The 14,644-nt window shown below is 49.7% G+C and overlaps 1 protein-coding gene across 4 annotated transcripts in view; it reads right to left on the reverse strand.

The window, feature by feature from the left end:
* The window catches only part of HDLBP (high density lipoprotein binding protein), a 40,747-nt gene that overhangs the window by 21,324 nt on the left and 4,779 nt on the right, over positions 1-14,644 (reverse strand). Inside the window, exons 1-2 of one of the 4 annotated variants that reach the window (XM_074912757.1) lie at positions 4,646-4,694; positions 384-451 (exon numbers count right to left, since the gene is read on the reverse strand). The gene's annotated coding sequence lies outside the window, so the exon portion shown is untranslated. Of the gene's footprint in view, positions 1-383; positions 452-3,367; positions 3,565-4,645; positions 4,695-14,644 lie in introns of those variants that run through there. The other 3 variants (XM_074912759.1, XM_074912758.1, XM_074912756.1) reach the window with 3 other exon arrangements.

Below are 14,644 nucleotides of genomic sequence, written 5' to 3' on the forward strand. Positions count from 1 at the left end.
CAGGAACCCAGGGGGGGATGCTTCCTCACAGCACAGTGCTCACCAAAACCAGAGCTCCTCATTAAGAAGGCAGAGGATATGCAACCTAAGAAGGTCACTGGAAAGGGGGACACCAGAAGTTGTTAAAGCATACTCTAATTAATCTATCAATTATTAATGGTGTGCAATTTTTAAATGAGTATCCGAAGGTCTGGATACACAGTCCAAGACCATTGTGTAACACTGGAGAGAAAACAGAAAGGGCCCACAATGCTGCCTCTTCCTGAAAAAGTCTTATTTAGGTGCATGAACTCCTGCTGACTTAGGGATACATTCTGAAAGCCGCTCTGAAAAGCAAGTTCAGCAACAGCAAGATCTGTGGCTCTCCCAAAATAAGAACTTACCAGCTAAATGGTCAGTAGCCAGAGAGTCCGTCCTGTAAGCTGCCCGTCTGTCAGCCTGCCAGCTTTTGCTTTATAGAAAAAATAAAAAATGAAAATTACATGACTGCTCCAAGATAACAGGAAAACATGACACCCCCGTTACTGTAACTTTCAAAAGAGCACCACCTGTACTGCGCTTCAAACTTGCACCCTCTTCAAAATGTTCTCACACTGAGTCACATCTCACTATGCTTTACCTGTCATATTTTACTAGAGCTAAGGCAACACCACTATCTACTTAAACCTCACAGCAGGAAGCCTGGAGTAGCTACTCTTTCATCACACTGGCTACAAGAGCCAGTATCAGGCAAAAATACATTCAATTAATAACAGATGTGCAAGATAGACATGAAATTTCAGGGTTGCAAGCAAGAGCATCAACATCTAGTCAAAGGAGACTAACAACCTGAAAATCTGCCAACAACACTGCCATCAGTCAGAAGTTAGGAATGTACTTTAGTGGAGCTTGGGTGAATCAACATAGACATCCTCACAAACTAAGGCTGTTGGTCAGTCCAGCTCTTCATTTTTTATTGTAGTAAGAACATGCACCAGTCACTGAACTCTGCCTCTAGGCCTAAACCTGGAAGTCAGAAGAACAAAACCCATGGCGGTTTACATGGACTGTTTTAAATGTGTACATGAGATGGAACCAGGAAAAAAAAAAGACACTGTTAGTGGGAGCTTTACATCTTCTGGATCTGCAGATTTACTGAAAAAGCATTTAGGAATAAAAGTAAAAATGTAAAAGCCGGTACCATACACACTGCCAGATTGTTCCCCACACCTGGAGTCACCCCCCCCAGTAGTTATGTGTGCTCTTGCGGGTCTTGCACTCTCCTAAAATCCAGTGCCTTTGACTGCTCGTGAGACAAGAGGCCTCTCTGCCACACAAACCCCACAGTGCTGCTCAGACCTCCTCCTGAACAGCAAACTCTTTTCACTCAGCTGAGTTGCCATTTCTGACCTCCCAACGTGCCAGAAAAGGCTCCCAAAACCACAGTGTCGCTGAGGTGGTGGCTGATGGCCTGTTTACGTTGTGACGCGGTAAGGGAACAACAGCAGCAGAAGGAAAGGAAGGAAGAACAAGGAGTGCAGTAACGCAGCCGGGCCCCACAGGCCTGATCTGCGCCTCAGTGAGGGCCGGAGTGTTTTCCCCTACTTCAACACGCTGCTTACCAGGCACGAGGCAATACCACCTGCACTGTCAAAGCAATAGAGCTAATGGAGCAATAAATCCTGTGACGATCTGCTGCTATGAGGCAGCAGCTCCCAGGCCAGCCAGCCAGCCATGCTGTCTGAAGCACAGCTGTTGCAGCAGACAGAAGCTCTGCAAGGCATTTGCTGGTATACGTGAAAGGGTGGCTAGTAATCTGATCTCTGAGAAATACCTGAGTTCTCCTGCCATCCATAGTTACACCACGGTGTAACACGTGGTTACATGTCTAAGGTACACGGCTGTGCAAAAGCGCACTAGCAGCACAGCAACTTTCCCAGACTATTTTGGCAAGGCCTGCAGGCTCAGCTGCCGGCTTCTCCAGCCCACAGTCATAGCAAGGGTGCCACCACCTCAGGGCAAGCTGCGAGCAAGGAAGGAGGGCGAGAAGCATCCGAGACATCACAAACAGCTGCCAAGGTCTAAAGCCCTGCTAACAGCATGGATGTGCTTGTAACTCTCACTTCTCAGGAAACTACCACCTGGCTCCTCTCATACGTGCTCTGCTCCTTAGAGGAAGAAGAAGCCAGCAAACAGCACCCAAAATAGTGCCTGACTGAGAGCCACAACCTCAGGGCACAGCTGCAGGTTTCACTGTGTCCACACCAGCTGCACAGCTCTTCCCTGCAGTTCTCCACCTCAGAGAACATTCAAAGAGAAATCTAAGGGCAGCACTTATCCATATGAATTTCTGCTTCGTCACCCATACAGCAAGCTAAGAACAAACACTCTTCATTTCCAGTAACCCCAAACACCTAGTATATTGTAGGCCTCAGGGATTCATCTCTGGCCAAAATCAGAGGCGGCCATCAGAATGGTATTTTAAATGTAATGTCAAAACCAGCAGCTCAGGCATCACATTTGGAGCCTCCACCTCCTTGACTTCACACTTTAGGTTTTGAAACTAAGGTTACAGCTACGTCATGCTAGCGTGTGGCTGACTGGGTCAACAGGTTTTAAACTGCCTAGTTTATACACTGTCTGTAGCGCTGGCTTTGTGCACCAAAAGAAGTTTCAGAAGTCTAGAGCACACTTAAAGAGAACAAAATCATCCTAAAAATAACCTCCGGCAAGGGCCAGACCTAACCACATGGGAAACATTTGTATGAAGAGAAACAAAAGCGAAGTCATAAGTTACGCTGCCAGTACAATCAGTAATTGTGGACAGAAGCGTCAGTTACGCGTTATTTAAAACTGTATTTAATAAAAATATTAGCATTTTGTTAATTGAGGTAACTGAGATCAGATGCAGCTGGGATTGCATACAGCAACAAGGCCGGGCTGGTTGTTGCAGCCAGTGTCCTCTGTCTGAGGGCCATGCAGGGCAGGGTGACCTCTTGGTAGGCGAGTGGCTCTACATGAAAATCCACGTTTTCCGAGAACGGACAGGCTCTCCCGGATACTGAAGGCCCAGGCCGCCCGGTTTCTGAGGGATCGCGGGCGGCCAGCTGCTGTGCCGCACGGAGGGGCCCTTCCCGGCACACGGGTTCCCGAAGCGGGACATCCGAGAGGGCACCGCGCCTGCGCCCTGGCCGCACCGGCCCACACTGACCGACGCCCCGGACCTACTCTCGCACTGGGGCCAGGACCCGCCGTCACGTCCCGCCCTCGGCCAAGAGCTGGGCTGCGCCCGCCCGGCCGCTCGCCAGCGCCCGGCCCCGGGATCGGCCACCCGCCCGCCTCCCCCCGGCCGGCCCCAAGCCGGGCAGGCCCCCGCGCGGCTTCTCACCGGCACCGGGCTTCCACGGCCACGCACCGAGAAGTGCAGCGGGGCCTCGGGGGGCGGCCTCCCGCCCGGGGCAGGCTGCGCCCGGAGCCCGCCCGGGCCTGTACCGCCACCGCTCCGCCTTCCCCCAGACAACGGCAGGGGCAGCGCCGCCGGGCCCGGGCGGAGAGGCGCCCCCTCCGCTTCCCCCGCTGCGGGGCCGGGCCGAGGTGGGGCGGGGCGGGGGAGCCGGGGGGAGCCGACGGGCCCCGCGGCCCGGGCCGGGCCGGGGCGGGCGGCGCCGCCAGCGCCACCTCAGCACTGCCGGCACCGGGGGCGGGGCGGGGCGGCGCGGCGGGGCGGGGCGGCGCCCTTAAAGGGCCCGGCCGGGCCCCGCTGTCACTCGCCCCCCGCGCGGGGCTGGCGGGAGGGCGGCGGCGGGGGCGCGCGCCCCGCCGGGAACAGGGCCGGGCGCACGGGGCGGGGGCAGCCCCAGCTCGGCGTGGTCCTCCGGGGCTGCCGGCTGGGGGCGGCCGCGTCATGCAAGCGGGGGAAAGGTGCTCCGGCGGGCGGCGGGGGAAGGGGCCGGTGACAGCCCCCGCACACGGCTCCGCGGCCGCCGAAAAGCTGCCGGTGGCGAGGCGGACGCGGCGCTGGGCGGGCACGGCCTGCTCCGAAGCCGGTGTTGGCACCTTTCCGACACCCGCTCGCCCCCGCCGGTGGCGCGGGGCCCGGGCGCTCGCCCCTCTAGTCACGACAGGAGCGGAGCCGCTGGGCCCCCGCGCCCCGGGGGAAGGTTGCCCGCCGTCGGCGCTCTGCGGGCCGAGCCGGCGCTGGACGAACGCCCGCCGCCGAACCCTCCGAGCACCGGGGACGATGTGGAGCCGCCCCGACCCACGCCGCTGCCCCTCCCCTCCCGGCCAGAGGGACCCCGCCGCGCCCCGGGCCGCCCCCTCCCCACGCACTCGCGGGGCCCAGGCCCCCCGTCAGCCCAGCCCCGGGACGGCGCCGCACGCCGGCGCTGCCCGGCAGCTGCTGCCGGCCGGCACACCCGTGCCGGCACGACCACGGCCGCGCCGCCGGCTGCCCCGAGCGGCCCCCGCCGGACTTTGCCCGGCCCGGCCGGCGGGAAGTTGGCTCAGAGTTTCCCGGCGGCGCCGACACGTCGGTGCCCGGGAGGAAGAAGCGAGGCGCCGTCGGGCCGTGCCAGGCCAGGCCGGGCCGGGCCGTGCCCCCCTCCCCCGCCAGCCTCCACGTCGGCGCCGCGGCGGAGGGGCCGCCCCCCCGTCCCCCGTGACTCACTCCGGCCGGTGCCCGCTCGCCCGCCCTGCTGGAGACCCGGAGCGCTCCTGGGAGAGCGGCGCGGCGCCCGCCCCGGCGCCTATATAGGCCGGGCCGCTGCCAATCCCCGGCCCGCACGTCAGCGGGACATGCCCCTTCCCGGCGGGGCCGGCCCGCCACGCGTGCCCCGCGCCGCCGGGGGCGCCCCGCCGCCTGCCCGCCGCGGCGGAGCGCAGCGCAGCGCAGCAGCGGCCCGGCTCCCGCCGCCCAGCCCGGTCCCGCCGGGCTTCACGGCGAGGGGGGAGAGCCGCGGCTGGCTGACACCGGCGCTGTGCGCCGCCTGCCCCCGCCCCGGGCGGACACCCGCCGGAGAGCCCCCGGCCGCCCCCCCTTAACGGACTCCGGTGCAGAAAGTGCCTCCCTCCCGCGGGCCGGGAGCTGCTGCACGGGGGGCTGGCCCCAGCGCCAGCCCGGGCCCCTCGGCGGTGCCGGGACTGAGCCCAGCTCCCCGGAGCTGGGGGCTACCCCCTTGGTTTGCCCGAGGGCGGCTTCAGGCAGGGTTAGTGAGCTGGAGCGGCTCACGGGGGCTCTGACCGCTCTTAAATACCACGGCTGGCGAGCAGCGGACACCCGGGGCTTCGGCCCTGGCCCACAACCAGAGGGGGACGCCGAGGCTCCAGCCCCGGGCCCGTTGTTCCTCCTCCTGCGCAACCTGTGTCAAAGCAGCAGCCACCCGATGGTGAAGTATCAGACAGGAGAAGGGGCAAGGTAAGAGCAAGATTAAAAAAAAAAAAAATAAATAAAAAAATCACCCCCCCTCCTTATTCCGTTCTCTAATTTGGAGATGGGGAAGAGCAAAGGAGGGGAATGGCAAGGCAGCAAGCACAATACCCTCCTTTCCTGCAGAGAGGATGTTTATTAAAAGTTTGTGCAATATAGATGTTTTTAATTATTAGCCCTGCACCCTCGGGGAACTGAGGAAAAAAAAGGCACATCAGTATAAAAACACATGCAATTTGAACTGACTTTTGCATTAGCTCAGTCTCTGCCCATTTTCCTACACAGGATTGATTTTCCTCATCATTCATAACTTGCACTTAGTGACTGGTTTTCTCATTCACGCCTTGCTTCTTCCCAGAGCCTGGCAAACTAAACGCAAGAACCTGCTTTGTGGAGCTCTGACTGCACAAATTTGAGGTCTTTGGAATAACTGCTTTTGATTACATGCAGTAATTTTTAGAGATATTTATGTGCTGTATTTATGGAAACATGGATGGTTTAGCCTTAAGTAAAATTATGATTACTTATTATAATTAAACAAGAGTAGGAGATTTCTCCAGTTTTCCTCTTTTAATCCTAAGGCTGGGAGGACATCATTAGAGCACTTGAACTTTTTGACACAAACAATTTATCGCTGTAAATAAAAATACACTTGTGGGTGAAATTGGAAGTACGTTAAAGGGAGGAGAACGGTCGTCAAGAGTTGACACTCTGCCCAGGCACCATGATGATCCATCTCTCCCCGCCCCATCCTCTCCTCAAACAGTCTGTCAGTCTCTACAAGGATGCAGGGATACTGCTCCAAGCACGAGGCTGCTGCACAGAAAGGCAGCAACCACTGCTGCCACGTCATATACACTCAAAGAACTGGCTCAGGCTCCTCTGACCAAAACCATCCAGGCTGCGGATGCCAGCAGCACCCCGTAAGACACGCGAGCAGGCTGATGCCTACCGAGACAGAGGTGGCTCGTGCAGAAGCGGAGCTTCGGGTACCTGGGCAAAGCGCTGCACCTCTAGACTTTGGACACTTTGGCTTCCAAGCAGCAGCTGGGAGCAGAGGGGCAGCTGTAATCTGGGCCTTGGAGCACAGCACTCTGAACCTAGTTCGAGGTCTGTGATGCTCTTCTGGTGCTTCTACTCCCTCATGTTTATCTCCCCAGAGCAAAGCAAGCAACCTCCTTCCAACACTCCAACTTTGCTGCATCCAATTAACTCTGACATGGGTAAATACTGCAATCCCCTGTGCTGGGGAACCAGAGGAGCATCATAACCCCCAGACTAGAGCGTTTTACTGAAACACCAACATCCTTCTCCCTCAACGCCACCTCGTTATCTGGTTCAGCAGGGGCCCTCTGCGGGGACATGTCACCTTGTGCCTATGGGACAACCCTGTGCCCCTCTCCTGCTCTATCTATGCCGTGTTGCTACAGCCACTGGGGTTGCTAGGATATTATGGATTTCTGGCTTTTATCACAGCTTCCTCTCCAGGACTCTGTAAGAGGAAATCTTCCCTGTGTATTTCTGTAGCTCTTCCTTTATTTGCAGCTGCGAGTGGTGGGAGGGAAGCCTGCCAGGCCCAGAAATTACTGGAAGGCCTGGAGCATCTCACCACATGTCACCCTCAAATAATGATTTCTGCTGAAGGAAACCTGTCAGGGGCTGTTCTCCTTAGAGGAAGATCCTCCATGAAGGAAGAAGTGGGGCAAGAGCTCACCTCTCCTCCCACATTCAGTCAGTACTGAAGTGTCCTGCACATGGACAAAAGCACATTTAGAGGGTGCTAAGAGGCCAATTTCAACCTGCTGCTCCTCCTGCACACACAACACTGACCAACCCTGTGTCCCAGCCTGTAATGCGCCTTCAGTAAGACAGGTACAGGCAGAGAGAGAGGCCTGCAGGGGCTGGTTGCTGCCTGTTCTGTCTACTTGCCCACAAGTGCAATATCACATACCCCACCCCCCCCACGCCATGGAGATGCTTCTCATGAAGATGTGCGTAAAATGGCTCCTCTATAAGCCAGGCATAGGAATTTTTAGTAGCTGAGGGGAAAGGAGGCAGAAAGTACTCAACCCCCTGACAAAGACTGTCCTTCTAGCATCCCATATTGTGGCAGCATTACTACAGACCCTTGTTTCATGACATGCAAGAACAACTAAAAAGGAAGCCTCCCAAAAAGAGCATCAATGTGTGACAGAAAGGGTGAAGGATTGGGCAATATGTAGTTTCCATGGGTTATCAAACTGGCAGTTCAGATCCAAGGGAAGACAGAGACATAGGATGAGCAAAAATACGAAACGCACACAGAGGGAAAAACTAATGCTGAACAGACATGTGTTCACCAGTGTGAAAGCAAAGGTTGAGGAGTTAAGTAGCTTTTCATAATCACACCACCCCAGGACTCTTGAGGAAGGGAGAGGAAACTTTCAGCTCCTTAAATCACTGGAGCAAAGACCACAAAAAGGTTGGTCTTTCCTGGCACATTCACCATTAGCTGAGCTAGGATTTTACAAAGGATTTCTTCTAGCCTGTTCTTATTTTCTGTTGTTATGAGATCCCTATTTTTCCTGCCAGAAACTGCAAGCCTTATTTGGAAAGCAACCCAAGTATGCTCCAAAGAGCGTGTGCTGTGACTATTTCCTGTTAAATATAACTCCAGATTCCTAAAACTGTACAAATAAGCACACTTTTTGTACTCTGGGTGTTTATCCCACATGCTGAAGTCAGAGACCACTACACAAGTACTACCTCTCAAAGTATACATTTCAGCACATCCCTCAGGAGTGGCTTGAAAAGGGTTGGGGGAATACTTTGTATTGCGCTAGAAAGAGAAGTGGAAGAGGATTCAGGATGCAGGGCACTTGTATGCCAAGGAGTACTGGGTTTCTCAGCCAAAGCAAGCAAGATATGCCTCTCAGCTTTACAGCTATCGCTATGGCTTGCCATGGGATCCTCCAATAGGCTGTTTTTATTTCTACAGGAAAACCTCTAATAGAAGTTAAGGGTCAAATTATATAGATCTTTCTGCTAAGAGAATGAAAAAAGTTTCATCATAAAAAGTGACTGAACGTGAGTTCATATTGCCTATGTCTCAGTGACTCAGACCAGATTTTCTTTTTTTTTTTTTTTTTTTTATTTGCCATGAGGAAGGAAACTTTCAGGGACATGCAAGTCAGGCACCTCTCTTCCCCATTCACACATCAATACTAGAAAGAAATTATTCTGTAGGCTAAATTCTGCTCCTCTGCTGTACTTAGTGCAACCCCACCATCTTCAGAGGCCCACTGTAAATATCCAAGTAGAGAACTGCTGATAGAAACAGAAAAGTCTACCCAAACATAAACACTAATCCCAACTCCAATCATTTAGTCACGTTGGGAAGAAGAAAGGGAGGTGGAAGTAAGATGAGTGACTGCATGTGTTTGTCTCACATGGGACCTAGGTGGTATAAATAAGGCGTCCCAGGGGAATGCAACATCACTTGCCTTTCTCCTGATAAACCTACATTGTTTATCAAGGGCAGTTCTCTTGCACAAGCAGAAGAGCTGACCAGACACTGAAGGAAGATGACTAACTTCAGCAGGCCCCTCAGGCCAAAGTGGTTAGTTAGGAGACTTACTTATTTCCTGGGCACCCTGACAATAAAATTTTGCAACCATCAGCTACCAAAAAATAAATACGTTGCCCTTCCTAGACTATCACAGGGTGTTCTCTATAAAGGGGCAAGTGAAATAGGTAGGAAGAGCAGGAGCAACTTACTGGCATGGACAGACTCCTAGTGTGAACAAGTAGCTTCAAGTCCTCTGACTGCAGAGAGGGGAAAAGCTGCTAGTTAAGGGGTAGATATGCATGTTTTACATGGGGACACTATGAGAAAACTAGATTTGGAGGTTAAGGCAGACAAATCAGTCAAAATCTACTCTTAGTTTCACTGCTGATTTGGTGAATTGACCGGTGAAATTCTCTTGGTTGCCCTGGCTGCGCACACCTGTGGACTCATTCATTTCAGATTGTTCAGTATGCTGTGATCTTTGGATGTCAGGTGCTATGACAAAACAAATGCCATTTCAGAGATGAGAAAGTCAACTGACAGTTAAATAAAATCAATCCAAAAGCAAAGCAAAAGGAAGCCACAAAGGACAGGTCAGAGTCCATTCTTCCACCTCCACTAGGAGAGAAATCTGATTATTTAACTCAAACTTGGCTTTCAGGAAGTTAGGATTTCAAATAACCAAGATAAAATGGAATGAGATGAAAACAGAGTACATTCAGACCAAGAATGACTGAGGTGAATTTCCCACCTGTATTTCAGAAATGGTTATAGTCAAATTCAGGAATTGAAAAGGTTGTCAAAGTAGAAGCAAATTTCAGGTTCTTGGCCTTAGGGAGCCAATAAACACTTTGAAGAGGAATACATTTTAAACATGAGGGACAGTGAAATAAAGTATCTTTCGATGTTGCTTTACAGTTTCACAGTAAAGCAAAACAGTAACTTGACTCCAGAAGAGGAAAAGAGATTCAGAAAACAAAGATTCCCGATATATATTGTCTGGAAAGTGGCAGTAGCACAGAGTAGCAGAACTGAAAGAGATCACAGAAATTCAAAACATCCAACAACAGGCTGAAGGTCTGAGTCTCTGGAGTCTCTAGTCCAACCTCTTGCTCATCACGCCAGGGCCTTCAGGGCTTTCTTCAGTCAGATCTTTAAAACTTTCAAAGCTGCACATACTTCCTGGGCAACCTATTCCAATAGCTGACTACCCTAACAGTGAAAAAGGTTTCTTACTTGCAGCCAGAACCTTTCATTTCAATTTTGGCTCTTTATGCTGTTCTGAACTTGCTTTTCAATTTAAATTACCGCCATGCTGTGTGCTCATCATACACAGGTGCTTTCAGAACAGTGCTGCAGCACTGCTCAAGAAAAAAAATCTTCCACAAATAATTAGCTGAGAGCTACTTCCCAGTGCCTGCTAATATCCCAGTCACCCAAGAAGCGAGGGTTGCGGAGATACTGCAGAACAAAGCACACACTATTTCCTTTCTGCTCCTCCGAAGGAAACTTTCACTTCGCCCTCCTTTGGCTGCTGGGTTGAAGCTCTTTTGTTTACCTTTTCAGTGTCTCTTGTTCCCTCTCCCTTGGCAACTGCAATATAAGATGAACACGTGGCATTTTTTTTTTTTTTTTCTTTAAGAGATGTTGCCAGAAGCTCTCATGCACTACACATCACTTAGTGTGGAAGGGCAAGGGACTTGCAAGCCCTAAACCGACCCTTTTTCACATTAACTGCCATATATTTAGAGAATTCAAAGCGGACCATGTCCCTTAGGTTGAACGTGTCACCATGCTCCCTAAAACCCTCCTACAGGTACTCTTAGGCTGATGTTTTGCAGGGCAGAACTTAAGGACCTGCTTACAGCAGTTTATAAAGATGACAACTACTTCTTTAGACAGAGACTCAATTAGGTAAATATATATAGAAAATTAAAAAAAAAAAAAAGAAGTGGCAAGCTAAATGAGACATCCCCAATTGCATTTTTCAGGGGGGCAGGGGGACAATGTACAATTTAAGCATGGAAACTGTAAACAGACATTTATTTTTGTCTGGTTTGTTTCATTTTGGTTTTTGTGTTTTGTTTTTTTGTTTGGGGGTTTTTTGTTGGGTTTTCTTCTTTTTTTAAAAAAATATTGCTTAGCTATTTTTATTCTAGGTATTGTACAGAAAAACCTAAGCAAGATTGTTCATGGCTCCTTGAAAGATTTTAAAGATTCCTCAGTTACTAATGTTTATTGGGTAACAAAGACTTAAGAGAATGCCGGAGCTCCATTTTTATAAACTTTTTGTGCTCTGGTATGTTTTCTCCCCTGAGTTCCAGTTCCCCAAGTCACATGGCTTCACAAGACTCCAATTTTATATATATATTTTTTTTTATTTCCATCTTTCAGTTACAATAAGCAGTTTTAAAATACGGCCCAGAAAAGTTTGCATTATTGTGACAAACAAAAAACTCAATATAATAAAATAATTAAACTTGCAGGGAGGCTAATGCTTTGTTTCGAGAGGAAAGGATCAATTTAAAATTAAAAAAAAATAAACTTCAGTTTGGTAACAATTCCTCTGAAAAGACATTAAAGTAAGTATCTGATTCCAGCTGACACTTTTTAAAGGCAACGATAGGACCCTCACTATTTAAGCACAACCTTCCCTTTGTCCTATTCATAGCACACGCAACAGGGGCTCAACATATCCACAGACAAGCACTAATTCCTAATCTCTACTAGGCCAAGCAAAAGGCTCTTCATGTGTTAGACAGAATTACATCACGGTGATCTAAACTGACAGTGAAAAAACCAGACAGTCTTCTCTTCCAAATCTGCAAGGCCACTCTAAGCCTGCTATGAAAGGAGAGAGAGAGAGATAGCAAGAACTCAGAGTAAAACTATTTCCACTAATTGTTACAAATAATATTATTTTACACTTAAAACCTCTTTTCATAACTGAATTATTTCCAGTCCCACCCTGCTCATTTTTGGGCTGAAGTAGAAGGGTACAAATTTTAGGTACAAATTTTTTGCTTTGATACCTCATACTGTACAGTGCTCCACTCACACACTGTTATTATCTTTTGGATTAACAAAATAGTTCCCTGAGCAATACGAGTTTTCAAATAAAACAGAGAGGTTAATGTTTCTTAAATTTCCAAGAATGTCTGAACTTCTCCAAATACTTGCTGCTTTCTCTCATTTTTACCCCAAACTCTGTGGCAGTCAACAGAGCCATCAACTCAGTATTTTAATTTCATGAAACTATTTATAAGAGCAGGCACAGAATTTTAAATTTCCTCAATGCTATTTAACCAGCTATACTTTTAAGCAACAGTGACATATCTCCAATTTGCTATTCTCCAGAGATTTCAAGGGTCCTTGTAAGACCTAAGTCCCAGCAGGCTACACCAACTGCTGAAGTATTCATTTTGAAAACAAAAGCATATGCAATAACAGGCCAAGCATAACATATTCCCATCCATGCTCTCACCCTGCCTGCTCTGTGAGTTGTTCTCAGCTTTCCTTTCAACTGTCCCAACACAGGTTTATGTTCAGCTTTATCACTTCAACAGAGATAACAGAAAACTTACTTTCTGCTGTGCAGTGGAAACAGTCAGGGCCTGGTATGGAAAGAGCAGAGCCCTGCTCCCTGCTCTGGGAAGGGCAGGGGAGGTCAGACAGTCCACACTTTCTCCAGTGCCCACTGGAGACACACAACACCCCCAACTTCTCACACAAGGCTGCAGCTGGGGCAAGCAGTAAGTCCATTTCACACGCTCCTGCCCTCTCACCCCACTGGGGCTGTCTCTGGCTTTGCCTCTGTCCCTGTCAGTGGGGGAATCTTCTCTGCATCAACTCTGACCCTTATGCTCTTCTTTTTTCTTTATTTGACCCATGTATCCATCCCATGCCCAACATCCATGTTCTTGCCACACGGCCTGCCCTAGGCTTTGTTACTCATCTTTGGCAAATATCCGGTTTATTTTATGAAATATACAGTTTAATACTCAGTGTCAGAAACGAATGGATAGAAACACAGTACCAGAAACAACAGGAAGAGAACCAGCAAGTGGTACTACTGCAGGTGGTACCACCTGAATTGGGCAACGGCTGTCGAGGTCTTCAGCATTCCTCTAAAAAAAGGCCTTTGCTGCTTTTTCAGACAACCCACTGCAAAACCTTTGAAATACCAGTCAACCAAAACTAGTGGGGGTGGGGGAAGAGGGACAGGGGAGCAATGCCCATGCTACGTGCCAATATCCTAAACCAAGCCTGGCATTTGAATGATGAAAGATTATCCAACCCCTGATGATTCCAGTTATCCAGCCCCTGATGAAAAATATGCCAGAGGTTAGCTTTATGAAAGCTAGCCATAGCTGCCTCATGGTATTTACTGTGAAATATGATAGCAGTAACCTTCCTTCAAAACCAGAGTCCAGATATGCACCTTATCACCCGGCCTGGGGTCAGACAGCATTTTTATGGGCTTTGACAGAGACTCCAACAAGCAATGATCAGCTTAACAACAAAGGGAAAAGGCTGAGTCCTGCCACCTCTAAGCTGAATAGTAATAGTCAAAACATGACAGGCTCTAAGTCTTTCCTCCTTAAAATCCAGCAGTTGCTGAGATATGGGACTACTAAATACATACCTACAGCACACGACTATCAATTGTTGCGATATCAGCGCTTGCTTCCAGAAAATTTAATTTACAGCTATTTCTTGTGCAAGTAAAAGGTACACACAAGTTATACGCATAGATGCTTTTACCAGAATCACCCCGATTTATGACATATGTTTATATGCAAGTCACTTGTGGAATTGTTTGATGGTTTGGGGTTTTTTTGCTTGCATGCTTGTTTTCTTCCGTTAATGCTAAATAATTCTATCAGTTGCATCCCCAAACTATTCCCAAATCGTTCTCTTTCATCGGTGAAAAGTCTTTACTAAAGACAACAAAACTTGCTGGAAAACTGTTCCAGAGACTGCTGCTGAGTGTAAGAGAATCTGGTACTGCTTCCATTTTGTCAACAAGTAAATCCATTTTGCATTACAATTAAATTAAACAGTGTCATTTAAGGGAGGTGATTCTGGTAAATGAATATTACTGCGCTACTGCAGCCTCTCAAAGGCAAAACTCTTCCTGTGAATCATAATTTCTTGGTGTCTTACAGCTACCGAACCAATCCCTTCCCTTCTTCCAATGCTGTTTTTCCACTGAAGTTAAACTCATTATGATTTCCTCTAACAGAGCCTTTTGTGGTCTTTTCTCTCAGGTTTCTCCCTGTTTTTCTTTTGTGACTCTAGCTGGACATAGCTCCTTGCTTCAACCTCTGCTCCTCACAAAAGAATGACATGCTTCCCTTGCTGCCTCAGCAACACAGACAGCTCCTGCCAAGGTCAGCCCTCTTGCAGCCGCAGGACTGAGACTGCCCTGCTCCACGCATCCATCTGCCCCTTCGGCTGTGCTCTGGAACCTGCTCCTGGCACCAGGACGCAGGATTGTGACTGCCGGGGCCATGGGTTTCTTCCCAAGTCCAACCACTGCCAAAAGTGCAATTCAAAGGACTTCACTGAGGCGAAAGCATTGCTAGGACTATAAGCGTAATGTCAAGTTTTTCTCTCCCCCCCCCCCCCCCCCCTCTAAATACCGCTACCATTTTGCTTTATTTAGAGAAGTAAGCAGGAATCCAACTGGC

The sequence above is a fragment of the Athene noctua genome, chromosome 8, assembly GCF_965140245.1.
Source record: "Athene noctua chromosome 8, bAthNoc1.hap1.1, whole genome shotgun sequence".
NCBI lineage: Eukaryota > Metazoa > Chordata > Aves > Strigiformes > Strigidae > Athene > Athene noctua.